Consider the following 16,033-nt stretch of genomic DNA (forward strand, 5'->3'; position numbering starts at 1 on the left):
GTATAGATTGGGATCCAAATGACGCATATGGACAAGTATTTGGCAAAGAAAGGCCTGGACGCGTACGCGGATTGGGCATTAGGCGTGCATCTGGCTCTAAGGCCACATCCTCTTCTGCACCACAAGTCCCATCTAACTATCCACAATATGTTAACTATGCTCAGTTTATCAAGGAATTTGAGGAACTTAAAGCTGCGTTTCAGAATTCGCTCCCATCGGTATATAGATAACATTGTCTTTAGCATATATAATGAATACTTTTTTTTTTTTCCTTCATATTATGATCAAAATATTTGCTGTATGTAGATGGTCAGTCAGCCAAACTTTGACTCTGATTATCGACCTATTCTCTCGAATCTCCCCGAATGTGTCACCAACGCAGATTGTGACAATGATGGAGTGGATGGTGAGAAAGAAGATGATGGAGTGGATGGTTAGGAAGAAGAATTTTGTGGGTTTTTTGGATGACAATGACTTTATTGTTTATGAATTAGTTTTTCAGAATATGTTTAAGTAATTAGTTTATCAGGATTTGTGTATGATGTTGGTTATTTTAGGGGTGATTGCCCTATATTGAATCTCTCTCTCCCTCTCTCTCTCTCTCTCTCTCTCTCACACACACACACACAGTTACTGATCTTCGTTTGGACACGGGCTCGGAAGACTTGGACAAGTTACTGTTAAGGAAGAGAATCAAGATGATCCAGATGGTCCACACCTCACACAGCTGGAAGAAGATCCTCCCAACAGCATGCCAAAACCAGTCCAACAACACTCCAACTTTCCCCTGCATCAGCAGCCGTATGCACAGCATACCATATACAGCATTCATCTTGGAAGTCAGCAGCCTCCTAATCAGTCTGCAATGAGCAATCATCTTGGAATTCAGCAGCCTCCTAATCAGCCTGACACTGCAGCTAGAAGCCGCCTACAATCCAGGATTCCAGGCCACATGGTTTCAGCTTAACTTCACCCAATGCATTCAGCATTGGATCCAGTTATTTGTTTGTTTATTATGTACACTAAGTTTCATACACTTGTCTCATTCACAAGCTCAAGAGCTAAACATCATGTAATGAGTTCTATATAAATACAAACATAGCCTCTGCCTTGAATTAAATAAAGCAGAGTTTCATCAATCTTTTCAGCTACTTATTAACACTTTGTTTGAGGTAGTTTTTTATCACCCTGTTTTGTGCTGTTTTTCATCATCTGCATGATGACTTAATAATATATTTTTCCCAAGTTGTAACTAGAGAAAGTAGAAGCTCACCTTTCATTCTATTTATGAAAGATGCTGAGAAGTCTGTGGTAGGAAATGGAGACTCATATATTTTATACTAGGAATTACATTCATTACATTGACTCTAGTTTCTTCTTGAAGGTTGAAGATTCAGAGGCTAAGAAGAATCTGTGCACTCAGCAGGATTTTCCCCACATGAATCCTTGATTCAGAGTAGTTAGTGGTACATGTATTGGTTATAAAAAAAACAAAATATTTACCCTTTTTGTTGCATTTTCAAGATGCTTGGGTTCTACGTTTTGTTAGTTGGAAGCTACTCTATCTGCTTGCTCTTTGTTCAGAATCTTTTCCTGCTTTCCTTTGGAATGAAATTAAACTTGTTTCATTAAAAAAAGAAGATAAATTTTTGTTGTTTTAGGATTTGGAGATTTCTTCTGATCGACATGCTCTTATTGTACCCCCATTTATGGCTCATGGAAATGGAATCCACCCTGTACCTTTTCTTGATCCATCTATACCATGTAAGTCATTTTTCCTCAAGTAGTTGCAAATTTGTTGTTTACTTGCTGTCTAGAAAGTGCTAAGTTTTAATGGGTTAATTTCCTTCTCCATTGTGCTCTGATTTTCTATACATATATCAGTTGTTAAAATTAATGTGAAGCCTTGTGAGTTCCCTTTCTTGTTTTGTAGGCTAGCTTTGGGAAAACAGTAGCATGATATGCATGAAACATAATGTTTAGTTGCAAATTTTGGAGGAAAATAAATCCATATGAGACAAACTAACTAAGCCTTTAGGATACTGTTCAAATTACTTGTTGCACCTTAAGACAATTAAGCAGTAAATCAAAGTATTAGCTTGTATCTGGGCCGTGAATATATATAGATGCTGCATATATTCTTAGAGAAATAGTAATGTTTCTTCAAGAGCTAGCAAAGAAATCTGATTTCACTGCCATGCTTGTCTTTTGCTTCTGTTTCTACATTATACCATACTTGATAGAAGAGAGTAGTGCCATACATATCCATAAACCATAATCGTAATAGAGCATAGCATATTCACACTGTCAGTAGATGCAAACAGCAATATAGTCCTGATAAGTATTTGAATTGCAGGAAATATTTGTATCGCTCTAAAGCTTAGACCTATTTTGCTTTCTAAATAACAGTCTGTTATCTCATTTATCAAAGAAATAAAGAAGGAAACAAAACCACTAATGACTCATGCTAGTGCCCCCTTAAACTCTATTCTTGTCTTTCTTGCTCAGGGTTGACTGTGAGCTTGTTATCATTGACTCCCATTTAATGTAGAAAAATGTGCATAAGTTGCAAATATAATATATCTTCAACTTCTCCAATTGCTTTTGATAGATGATGCTACTTCACATGCAATGTTAGGTGGCAGCCCTACAGGAGTTGGTGGAATTTACAATTTGAGAGGATCACCACCGCTGCTGATTGAACTATTGTACAGGTTGTTGAATGAACATTGTGAGATTGTGCTGTCGCTGACAGAAATTGTTCATTTACAGCAGAATGATCTTACTGATTTTTTGATTTTTCAGGATAGTTTTGGAAGACTGCATGACAAGGGATATTGTATGATGTAATATGTTTATCAGGATTTTTGTAATATGTTCATTATTTTGGGGATATTGTTCAGCAGTGAATGACAAAGATATTAAATGGAGACTTTTTTGAATGACATGCAATGAGTACTTTCTTGTTTATGAATTTGTTTATTATAATATGTTTAAGTAAGTAGTTTATTAGGATTTGTGTATGATGTTTAATTTTTTGTTTATAAGGATTTTGGTGCTTTAGAAACTGATTTTAGAATTTTAAAAAAATTCCGGTTCTATAAGATTAATACAAATTAATATTAATTAAATAAAAATTACAAATTTCTGGCACATGAATTTGAAACTCACTGGCGCATGGGCATGCGCCAGGGAGTGCAAGCCCTCCGTGGCGCATGCCCATGCGCCAGTGCAAAGACACACTGGCGCATAGACACCCACTGGCGCATGGGCATGCGCCAGGGGTGCAAGCACACCTGGCGCATGCCCATGCGCCAGAGGTAGGGGTGTGCAGATTAACCGATTACCGCCTACCGACCGCTTACCGAACCGCGACCGAACCGAAATTGACCGCCTACCAACTTAACTGACAAAATTCGGTTCGGTAGTCGGAATAGATTTTTTTTACCGAAACTGGTCGGTTCGGTAGGCGGTCGGTTAAGCGGTTAACCGACTTTCCGAACCGGCCCGAACCGTTTTTTGACCGTTTTTTGACCGACCGGTTAACCGGTCGTTTAACCGACCGACTAATCAGAAACGACGTCGTTTTAATGATAAAAAACGACGTCGTACGTTTCAATTCATTTTAAAAAAATATAAATTCAAAACGGCGTCGTTTTGTTACAGATGAAACGACGCCGTTTTGGGCTTACTATATAATCATCGCATTCTTTCTTCTTCTTCATCAGACCTCTTCACTCTTCAGTTTCGTGAACGCACTGAACGGTGAACCACAGCCACTGAACCTTGAGCGTTGAGCCGTTGAGGCCTTGACGGCTTGACCTAAGTCACCTAACCTTCACGGCATCGACGCCTGAGTCCTGACGAGTGACGGCTTTCGGCCTTTCGGGCTTTGCCGCTTTGGCTTGAGTCTTGACCAGTTGACCTATCCCGATTCGCCGGATTTGGCAATTCCTGGTCCTGGTCCAGTGGTCCTCCTGGATCCCCTCTCCACTCTCCAGTCAGTCCAGTGACTCCAGTGAATGAGATTGAGATTCAGGCATTTGGTCATTTGAAATCTTGGATCTGGGATTTTCTTTGCTGTCGCCTTTCGAGTGCCGGCTGCTGCGGGCCTGCGGTGCCTCCCCGAGTCCCCACGACCCCACCTGGCCACCTATGAGTCGGTGACCTCTCTAGTAAGCAGAGTGAAGCATTCGGTTAAGAGAGAAAGACCGAATCCATCATCCGCTCCTCACAGCAGGTAATTCCTTCAACTTCTCTAGTTTCATGTTTATCTCTGTTCTCTTTCTCTCTTTTTCGGTAGATTAGCTCATTGCTGGATTTCATTTTCACAAATTGATGACCCATTCAATAAAGTTGATACCCATAAGTTGTATAAATCTTTTTAAGCAAAACCATTAGCTGCCCATTCCATTTATCCTCAAATATTATGAAAATTTGGGAGAAAACCATGACAACCTCTTCTTGCAAAAACTAACGTGTAAGTGCTATTCTTGGAAAAAAGAAAAAAGAAAAAATTCGTTTCTTTTGATACCCAACTAATTTATGATGCTTTCTAGTTTACCCATTAAACCTTCGGTATAGAATCTGAGTGGGTTTCATTTATTTGATGAGCTTGGGTTGAAAATTTGAAGAAAAACAGTAATATCTCTAATCTCTCCCTTTCAAAACTCACGTGTAAGATGAAATTTTGGTTCAAAAAAAAAAATTACTTTTCTTTTGTACCCATAAGATTTATGATGCTTTTTAGGTTGACCCATTAAACCCTCTTGCATAAAATCTGTCTGGGTTGGAAGAATTGTTATTCAAAAGTTGAAAATTTCCCTCTTCCTTGTGTATCACGTGTATGTGGGTAATTCTGTATTTGAGTTTGTCTTTATGAGGCTCGGTTATGTTGCTTATTAACTAGAAAAATTGTACTTAAAATTTTTGATATACCCACTTGATGGTTTGACAACATTGTGGACAGAAGCTTTAAAAGACCAAAACTGGTTTGAATTGCTTGGAGTATTGTTATGAAACAGTGATTCATTCTTATTGTGGACAGAAGCTTTAAAAGACCAAAACTGGTTTGAATTGCTTGGAGTATTGTTAGGGAGCAGTGCTATACATTCTCATGATTTCATGGTAGTATGAAAAGTTTGATCATTATTATTATTTTTTTTTTTATAATTTAGATGGTCAGATGGATACACCTACACCTACACCTATGGTTATTGGTACCTCTACACCTGCACCTGCACCTGCACCTACACCTGCATCATCAGTAGCTGCATCTTGTTATCCGTCTCCTCCTATTGATAGTTCAGTAGGTATTGAAGAAAGCATTGATGTTGACAGTGATTCTGATGAGTTAGAGGCAGATACACAGGGGATTAGATGTGCTGGTCGTGGTGGACGACCACCACTCCCTAAGAACAAAAGAAAACGAAATGTTAGGAAAACATCCATAGCGTGGCAACATTTTACTAAGGATCCAGAAAGTCCTGCAGATAAACCTGTGGCGCGTTGTAATTATTGTGGGGCTGAGTATAAATGTCACGGAAAGAGCAATGGAACCTCTAACATGTTGTACCATATCAAAGCATGCCAACAGTACAAAGCATTATTAGCTAGTCAAGATGTATCTCAATCGAAGTTCACTTTTGAGTCTGTGCCAAGTGAGGGTGATGGTGGTACTAGTAGTTGTAAGAACCTAATGATTGCGAAGTACTCTGAAAAAATCATTAGGGAGGCGCTTTGTGAGATGATTATTGTGGATGAAATGCCTTTTTCAACTGTGGATAAGATGGGGTTTAAGAAATTGTTCAAGGTTCTTGAGCCACGATTTAAGCTTCCTTCTCGCTATACATTGATGAGGGATTGTATCAAGTTGTATATGCGGACTAAGGAAACAATGAGGACCAAGTTTTTGAAAACTAGTCAAAGGGTTTGTTTAACCACTGACACATGGACTTCGATTCAAAATATGAATTACATGTGCATCACTGGACATTTCATTGATCCTAGTTGGAAATATCAAAAAAGAATATTGGCATTTCGCCAAGTGTCGGATCACAAGGGGTTAACGATTGCGAAAGAATTGGAGCAATGTTTGGAGGAATGGGGGATTTCAGGGTTATTGACAATATCACTTGACAATGCAAGTGCAAATGATACTGCGATTGATTGTTTTAAAAAGCGAACTATGGCCAATAATAGAGTTATTTGTCGCCATGAGTTTATTCATGTAAGGTGTTGTGCACATATTATCAATTTAATTGTGCATGAAGGATTGAAAGATGTAGATGATTCAATCGTAAAGATCCGAAATATGGTGAAATATGTAAAGGGATCCCCTCAAAGATTGGCCATCTTCAAGTCTTGTGCGGAAAGGAAGACAGTTGGGTATCATGCTTCATTGGTTCTTGATGTTCCAACTCGATGGAACTCCACTTATATGATGTTGGATGTGGCAGAAAAGTATGAAAGTGCATTTGAACTAATGTTAGATGAAGATGTTAGTTTTGGGAACTACTTGTGTGAGGATGGTGGAGGGAGAAGGGGGTTGGGGGTTCCGATTGATGAAGATTGGAAAAATGTTAGGAACTTTTCTAAATTTTTGCAAGTGTTTTATGAGGTGACAATTGAGATATCGGGTTCCTCATACTCAACTTCTAACAATTATTTCAATGTACTCCAAAATGTTTATAATGCTTTGATTGAGTATTGTGAGAGTGATGATGATTTGTTGAGTTCTATGGCGATCAGGATGAAAATAAAATACAACAAGTATTGGGGAGACTTTGAGAAAATTAACCCTTTGTTGTTTGTTGCTGCTGTGCTTGATCCGCGTTACAAGATAATTATTTTAGAATTTTGGTTCAGAAGTAACGTAGGTGAAGAAAAATCAGAGAGGATTATCACCAAATTGAAGAATACATTGGAGCAGTTGTATAATCACTATGCTAAGAATGTAACGAACGTTGGAGGAAGTGCAAACAAGTCAAATGAAGAGCAGAGTTGCGGAAATTCAGCCTCAGTGGGTGGCATGGGTGCGGGTGCTTCTACTACTTCTAGAAGTAAAAAAAATGCTTTAACAGACTTCCATTCATTTCGAGCATCCAAAAATTTAGCATTGTGTCGGACAGAGATAGAAAGATATTTTGCGGAAGATGTTGAGCCACCAAATAAAAGTTTTGATGCTTTGACGTGGTGGAAGATAAATTCATTAAAGTTTCCGGTTCTAGCTGATGTTGCACGAGATGTCTTGGCAATTCCGATCACCACTGTTGCTTCCGAGTCCGCATTTAGCACTGGGGGTCGTGTCATAGATCCTTTTCGGAGTTCTTTAGCTCTGAAAACAGTGGAGGCTCTTATATGTACTCAGAGTTGGTTGAGATCTTCTTATGTCAGTGCGAATGATGAGTTACATCTTCTTTCTTTTGAAGATGAAGATAGCTATAAGCTTGACTCAGGTAATATTTGTGAATCATATTTGTTCATTGTTCTAATTATTCGATTGAATTGATTTTTATTAATTCTTTTAAAATTTTCTTGTGGTAGAAATTATGTCTGACTCCATTACATTTGACAATGAGGCTTGAAGGATGTACTTTGTCACGTTGAAAGTAAGTGGTATGTTTTTTCATCTTATTATTTTCTTCAATTTCTTGACATTTACTTATTTGTGATCTAATGGTCTTTTACTCTTTTTTATTGATCACTATATAGTCTATATTTATAACTTATGTTTTTTTATTTGTTTGATCATTGAAGGATCAACTGATCAAGGAAGCAAATTGAAAGTCATCAAACTCATCACATGTCTGTTGGAGGAAGTTTTTATTTCCCTTCTCTTTTGGAGTTTTTGTTGGAGACTTAGAACTGTAATTTTTAGCTTGTTACTATTAAATTATGGTTTTGTAACTTTTGTTTGAAATTCTGGAGCTTTTGGAACTGGTAATGTTTGGAATTCTGGAGCTTTTAGGATTTATTCATTGATTGATTGCATTATCTATCAAATCTTGCTTGTGTTTTTTCAGCTATTAGGTTTTATTAATTTATTCTAATGTATATAATTGTGTCAATGTCCTATAAAAGTCCATGTAGGTCACTGGAGTAGGGCTCTTTATGCTTTTATTGATGCTTGATGCTTTCCTTGTTCAGGATTTTGATTCCTTGAGCCTCTGGGAAGAACTTTTAGCTGAAGTACTTATGCAGTACCTTCAATTCCCCCATTGAAAATAAACCATTTTGCTGAATGAATTTATAAGCCTGCAAGACCATTTTGCTGTGTGAAGTGTGAACTGTGAAAATAGGACCACTGGACCATTTTCGGTTTTCCCATTTTTCACTTGCAGGCTTGCAGCTCTAAAGCCTCTAATACAGCCACAGGGAATGCTAAGACCAATGCTAAGACCATTCTTAATTTCTTAATCATTTAAGCACATATATGATATATCATTTTCTGTCATAATTTAGAAATGATCCACAAAACGTAAAAAGAAAAACCACTGACAGTGACAGACCAATATTTCAATTTGGAAACAAATCAACAAGACAACAAATCTGAAATTTGAATGATTGAATTCAGAATCAATTTGGAAACAAATCAAGCTTCAAGCATAATTGCATAAAGATTAAAGGCTTAAAGGCTTTAAATTTATTTTGATTTTTTTTTGAGTCTTTTTGAATTTTGGCCCATAAAACAAATGAGGCCCAAAAAAAAAAATGAGGCCCAAAACCGATTAACCGACCGCCTTAACCGAATGTTAACCGAAACCGTAACCGACCGCATACCGACCGCCAACCGACCGCCCTAACCGCCTAAACCGCCTTAACCGAAAATTTCGGAAAATTTTCTTGTCGGTTAAATGTCGGGTAATTAACCGACTTAACCGACTTGGTCGGTTAACCGAACCGACTTGACCGATTAACCGACTTCCGAACCGCTGCACAACCCTAGCCAGAGGGTGCAACAATGCGCTAGGAATTATTTCCTAGCGCTTGTTGGTTCATTACTGGCAATAATTCTTGTGCCAAGATATTCTGGCATATATCACATATGCCAGTAACTATACATTTCCAGACACTGCAATTGTGGTAGATGCAACTGCCAGGAATCAAATGTCAGGAACTTCTTTTCTGGCATTTATTGATGCATTCCTGGCATTTAAAAAATGCCAAGAATGGACATTTTTTTTTTAGTGGCGATAATGTCGTTTACGATGTAAGTCTAAACTTTTTAATCTTTTCAAATGTGGTCGTCTATAAATTAAAGTAATCCTAGATAGTCTAAGATGTCGGCCATGAGACAAGAAATAACAAAGTCTATATAGCACATGGGGTCTCACAATTGTCCCGTTTAGACTACGGACCCTCTATTTATTATTTTTCTTTCTTTCTTTTATCTTTATTTCTATATTAATCAGAAGACTTATTTTTTAAAAAAAATAATTAGTCTAATTTAATTACTGGCCGGCCTTGACCAGCTTGCTTTCTCAAGTCAATAAATATACTTTCTGCAACAGTATTAAATTGGTTTGGAGATTCAATTTGAAGGGACAAAGATAGTCTCAATTTTAAATAAAATAGATAATATCATTTTTTTATTTTTTTTATTTTTTTTATATATTAAGATTTACAGTTCATGCAGTTTACAGTGTACATAAAATTAAAATAGATGGTATTTATGTGTTTGGACTACGTGGACAGTTAGAAGTTGTGTTCGGACAGAACTTTCAGAAATACTCAAAAATAACTATAACTATATATTTAACTATACGATCTACGTATTATCATTAGATACGTAACAATATGATTTATATAATCATAAATTAAGTTATTAATATAATAGTATTAGAATGAACAATGTGTTTGTTTATAATCACAAATTAAATATTATCATAAGTAATTAAGAATTATCAATTTAACATTATAAATTTATAATTTACTGACTTAGTATTACATAATCACTCAGTTAATATATTATAATATCAAATTTAGTAAGTTAGTAAATTAGTTAAGATATACTAGATTGGATAACATAGAATATAAATAATAATAAAGTTAGTTAATATGTAACTATGTTATTTGTTAGTGTGTGACATTATATACAAACTATTATATTTTAATATTAACATATATGACATTAACAAATATTACGAGATTTCTGGTTATTATATTATTTATACACTTGTTTTCTTCTTCTTTTTTTTTTTTCTTTTTTTGGAGAAAAAGTCATAATCTCATTAATCAAAAGATATATAGAATCTTTCTCAGCAAAAACAATACCCTAAATAAAGGAAAGACAATACTTCATACTTGATCTAACAATTGTGAAAGAGATAATTTTGTCATTCGATGGGAAGCTGTATTAGCTTACCTTCGAATATGCCTAACATCATAAAACGGAAAACTATAAAGTCGATTTTTAATATCCTCGATCAATTGCCCAAAACCGCTCCAGCTAGGGCCCTCTCTGTGCAGTGCCGAGACAATAGTCAAAGAATCCCCTTCTAAAATCACACGGTGGAAACCCAGGTCGCAGCGAAAAAGCACTACCTGCCAAGCTGCCACTGATTCAACAATGTAAGGAATCATCTTGGCCAAGGTTGCCACTACAACACAAGCTTCTGTCCTTATTACTACCACTCCAACTCCCGATATATCTAAGGCAGCATCCCAATTTAATTTCAACCAACCACTGTCAGGCTTTTGCCATCTGACTTTGAACTGGTGGGCACTTTCAGGTGGACGTTGGACAGCATGGTTGAAAGTCTTCGGTACTATTTATATATATATATATATATATATATATATATTATTTATATTATTATATATGTGTTATATATTACTATTAACATATTAACATATTAACATATTAACTAAGTTATATATATATATATATATGATTATTAATAAAAATTTATTCAAGAAAAATATTTAATGCTTTAATTACACTAAATATTAGTTAATTAAGGCCCTTAATGTTGGTAAATAAGTAATTAGAGAATACATTAATATCATTTGATTCTCTTAAAAACTTAATTCATAGCATTAAAAACTGATTCTCTAAGTTCCAACGTTTCATTCTTGAAATAAGGCTTTAAAAAAATGAAGTTTCATTTTTGAAACAAGGGGATCAAGATCTCCTGCAATTTTAAAAAAAATTGTAAATTATCAAATTACGTAACTTAAGCTTTTTTGAACATCAAAACGCTTGAAAAATGTCACCTATTAAAAATGTGGCATATTATCAAGACATCTAGAAATAATTTCCTTCCTAAAAGGCTTTATTTTCACTTTTGCAAAGACATTTTTTCTTCGTAAGATCAAAATACATTTTTTTTGCTTAAGACTTTTTTACAATATAGAGAGTAAGAACCCTGATAAAAATATACTCAATTTACAACTATAACATGCCGCCTTTTTAATATGTGACATTTTCCAAACATTTTAAAGCTTAGAAATTGTCAAAATTATGTAATTTAAAAATTTAAAATTTCTTTAAAATTATAGAAGATCCTAATCCTCTAAATTCTTTACTTTAAGTTCAAAAGAAAGAGAAATAAATAAATAAACCTTTGGACTGTGTTATATTTTATTTTTTATTTTTTTTTTTCACTGGGAGCTTACTTAATTGATTCATAAATGAGGCAACATCAAGTGTTTTCGCCTTCACTAAATCAATCCACTCAATTCCCCATAATAAATAGGACTTGGTTTCAATTTTGCAAGCTTGAGTTGACTTCATTACATCTCATATATCTGCCCCCTCGTAATCCTAGCTAAAACGGCTATACGAGTATATTTTCTTCAATTTGTCAATTTGATAAAGGCAGTGAATTATAGCCCTGTTTGCTAATTCTTTTTTCTTTTTTCAAACTAAAAAAAAAAATTGAAATAAAAAAAAAAAATTGAATTATAGCATGAGTTTCTCACATGTTTAAAGGACACATGTCACTTTTATATGTGGATTGTATGAAATTTTCTACAAACCGATTTATATGAAATTTATGTCCTATTAAAAATATGTTAAGGGAAGCAAAAGTGATACCCTAAATTTAGGGTATCACATTTGGTTCCTTTGTTTTAGGAAATGATAAGTGCTGAATATTACACATTCAAGCCCCTTAATTTACATATGTTAAGCTCTTACTTTTGTTATAGTTTGATGTTTTGTATTTTCTTGTATTTTACAGGTTTTGGAAGAAAATCCATCATATTTCAAGATTATAACAAAGTCGGCAAACTCACTTTTTGAAAGATTTAACTCCAAATCAATTTTCAATTTGAGGAAAGAGAAGTCGGCAAAAATTCGTTATTTTTTTAAAAGAATCCAAAATGAGCATGTCTCTGTAATTTAATCATAAATTTCGGCTCAAGTATCGGATTGCAACAAAATTAGTGGCGTTGGAAAGCTAATAAAAAATTAAACAAATATATCAGAAATAGAATTTTTTTAATTCGGACGTTTATCATGCCAAAATCGCCCCACAATTAAGGACCGCAAATCTGTACAAATTTTGGAACCTTTTTCCTACTTGGATGGAAATTTCAGAAAAGGAAAGACTTTTAATTATTCTATTTGAATTAGAAAACCTATTTATAATTGTTCTAGGATTTTTAGACCTTCTAGAGCTTCTCTAATCCCTATAAATATGCTTCTAACCTTTGAAGTAAAAGACACACAAGCTTGGGAAGAAGAATTGGATGATACTTCAAGAAGCATTTTGGTTTTTCTTTCTTTCTTTATTTATTTTCTGTATGTATATAATTTTAGTCAATATTAGCTGCAACTAATACTTTAGTTAGGGCTCGATTGAACCCCAAATCATGTCTCTTTAAGTTTTTTAATTTGCTTTGCTACAATTTATATATTGATGCTTAACTTGATTAATTTTAGTTTCTTGAATTCCTCGCATGTTTATGCTTGGCCATCATATGCATGTGATATGGATTTGTTATTTATGTCAATTTGAATAACCGAGTCCTGGGCATAATAGAGTAGCGAAAGAATCCTGACACAGGTTCTTGGATTAATCAACATAAAGACAACTGGAATAGATACCATATTCTAATCTGAGTGTGTTTACCGATTTCCATAGATTTATACTTCTTTGAAGAACAACTTAGTAGATACCTTGCTAAATCCTTCGAGGAATAAAAGAGTTAGAGTGTATACCATGCCTAACTCGTTGCTTAGAAAATTCAATAGCTTTAGAAGAAAATATCATTCCCTTGTGGCTGGTAAACATTAAGTATCACGTTATGATTGTAGTATCGTGCACAATGCGAATCTTATTTGAGTATGATTAGCGGTGAATATCGAAACTCTACCTTTTCTTCTTATTAATTTTAATTCAATATTTTATTCTGTCTTATTCAACATATCTCTTTTAGAAATTTCTCTTTAAATACAATTTATACCAATCCTCGAGGGAATGATCTCGTATTTGTCTACTATACTATTGTTTTGATCTTGTGCACTTGCGAGTAAAACGTACAAATATTTATCTATTTATTTAGATAGATATTTGCTCAACAGGAAACACCGAGGGAGTCTGTTGCATGTAATTTTTTAAGAGTTTTTTTTACATTTAAAGAAGCTGCTGCTAATGCTCTAAGCCACTTCAAATTAGAATAGGATCCTCTTCATTTCATGGTCAGAATTTGTTATTACATTTAACGGCGTATGTGATGTCACGTCATTTTATTTTTTAAAAAATTACATGTCAATATTAATTTTATGTACACCGCAACCCTAATAAAAAAAAAATATTGATACTATCTTTGTCCCTTCAAATTAAAGCTCCAATCTAATTTAATACTGTTGCAGAAATTATATTTATTGACTTGAGTAAGCAAGCTGATAAAGGCCGACTAGTAAATTAAACTAAGGGAAAATTACAGTTTAGCTCTCAAAACTGTCAGCCGTTTTGCAATTAATCTCACGAACTGCCAGCGCTTAGACTTTGACCCCGCAAACTACCAAAAAGTTTTAAAATGACACATTTTGTCGAAATATGTCTATAATACCCCTTTCACGTGTTATTTTTCAATTAGAAAATTAAAAAAAAATTAAAAAGCTAAAAAAAAAAAAAACCTAAAAAACTAAACCAAACTAAAAAATCAGATCGTCGTCGGAGACGGACATGCGCTTCAGCCTTCAGGTACACCTTCTCGAGCCAGGGGTAGGCGGTGGCCATGGTGTTCACCCAGAGCGCGAAGTGGGCCCCCCAGTCCAGCGGCATCAGGTTGAAGTCAGGCCGTGGCTCGACAGGGCGACACCGAGTTGCCGTTCCCGATGAAGAGCTCGGATCGGGCCAATGCCTCCACGCGGAACCCCGACTTGCACACCAATGACGCCGTGTTTCGGTCTCGCCATGTGCTCCGGAACTGGAGCACGTTTTCCAGCACGTTCTGCAGCACCTGGTCCAGGTACGGCGCTTGGAACTCCATGGAGCTCGGTCCAGTTACTCCGCTGCAAATTCCTTGTCTTGCTGGACAACTCGACGATGTCCGCTCCGCGAAGATTCAACGGCAGGGAGCGGACAATGTTACAAGAAAATTGATAATTTAAATATTGTTTAAATTATAAAGGGAAAATAAGTTAGAAACAAGTTGGATTTTGGAAGAAGTTTAAAACACGTTCTCCACATCCCTTGTCTCGTCGTCCAAAAACAGAGCATGATAGAGGCCATCCCACGTTTTCATTTGTTGTCTTCTACATGTTCTATTGTGTGCATTTATTCATATGGTGTCTTCTACGTGTCCTTGAAGAGCAATCACACTCTCCAAATCAGCATCATGCAATTATTCGTTTTTGTAAATTAAGGTAATGGCCTTGGGCTCTTGAGGTTCTTCTTCTTCTATAACTTGATGGTCATTGATGCAGGGGAAGTAATGGTGTTTGCGCTTTGACACGTGGAAAAAAAAAAGGAGCAGGGCTGTTGCTGCAAGAGAATTCGTATTCGTATTCTTGATGCAGGGGAAGCAGAGCTGTGGCTGTTGCGACGTTCTTAGAGTGATGGTGATGGGAAATGAGATTGCTTAATGATTTTCTGAAGAGCTTCCCTCTCTTCATCATCAAATTCAGCCAAAGAGGAGAAGATGGAGTAGACGGTGCTTTGATATTACTGTTTTCTTTTTCTTTTCTTTTCTTTTTTGTTTTTTTTATTTTTTGATTTATTTTTTGTTTTTTTTTTTAAAAAAATTAATTTTATTATTATTTTAATTGAAAAATGACATGTGGCAGGGTATTATAAGCATATTTCGACAAAATTGGCATTTTTGAAACTTTTTAGAAGTTTAGGGGGCCAGAGTCCAAGCATTGGCAGTTCGTGGGGCTACTAACAAAACAGCTGCAGTTTGAAGGGCTAAACTGTAATTTTTTCTTAAACTAATTATGATTAATGTAGAAATAAAGATAAAAGAAAGAAAGAAAAATAATTGAGGGCCCGTACTCCGTAGTCTACACGGGTGCTATAGACTTTAGACTCTAGGATTACTTTATAGATGACTACATTTAAGAAGATTAAAAAGTCTTCGGGGTTGTTGAACATTAAATACGTACCTTGAATTTATCAAAAAAATCATATTTAGAAACTAAATTTTTATCTTATTTCAATTTAATCCTTAGGTTTCTAATTTCAAGAAGATAGTCCTTAAATTTTGTCCAGATTTTAAATAGGTCCCTTTATCATTTTTTCTGTGAAAATGAATAGTTTGTCATATGTCACGTGCATGTCTCTCAATTGACACGTTAACGTTCATATCAATACCTAATATCAATATCATATCATTAAGCGCCAAATAATAATTTTCAATCCATCACAAAGTTCACAGGATTGTTATGTTGTCTATATATATGTGTGTATTGTACGAAATTTACATTTAAGGTAGAAAACACATTAACACGTCATTTACACTCTAAAACATTTTGAGCATTGCTTAAACAAAAATGCAAAATGAAAAACAAAAAAGTGATAATGTAGGAGAAAAATTAAACACCTAATCAAACAATAAGAATCCCAAGTTAAGTGTACCT

The sequence above is a fragment of the Alnus glutinosa genome, chromosome 11, assembly GCF_958979055.1.
Source record: "Alnus glutinosa chromosome 11, dhAlnGlut1.1, whole genome shotgun sequence".
NCBI classification, from domain to species: Eukaryota; Viridiplantae; Streptophyta; class Magnoliopsida; order Fagales; family Betulaceae; genus Alnus; species Alnus glutinosa.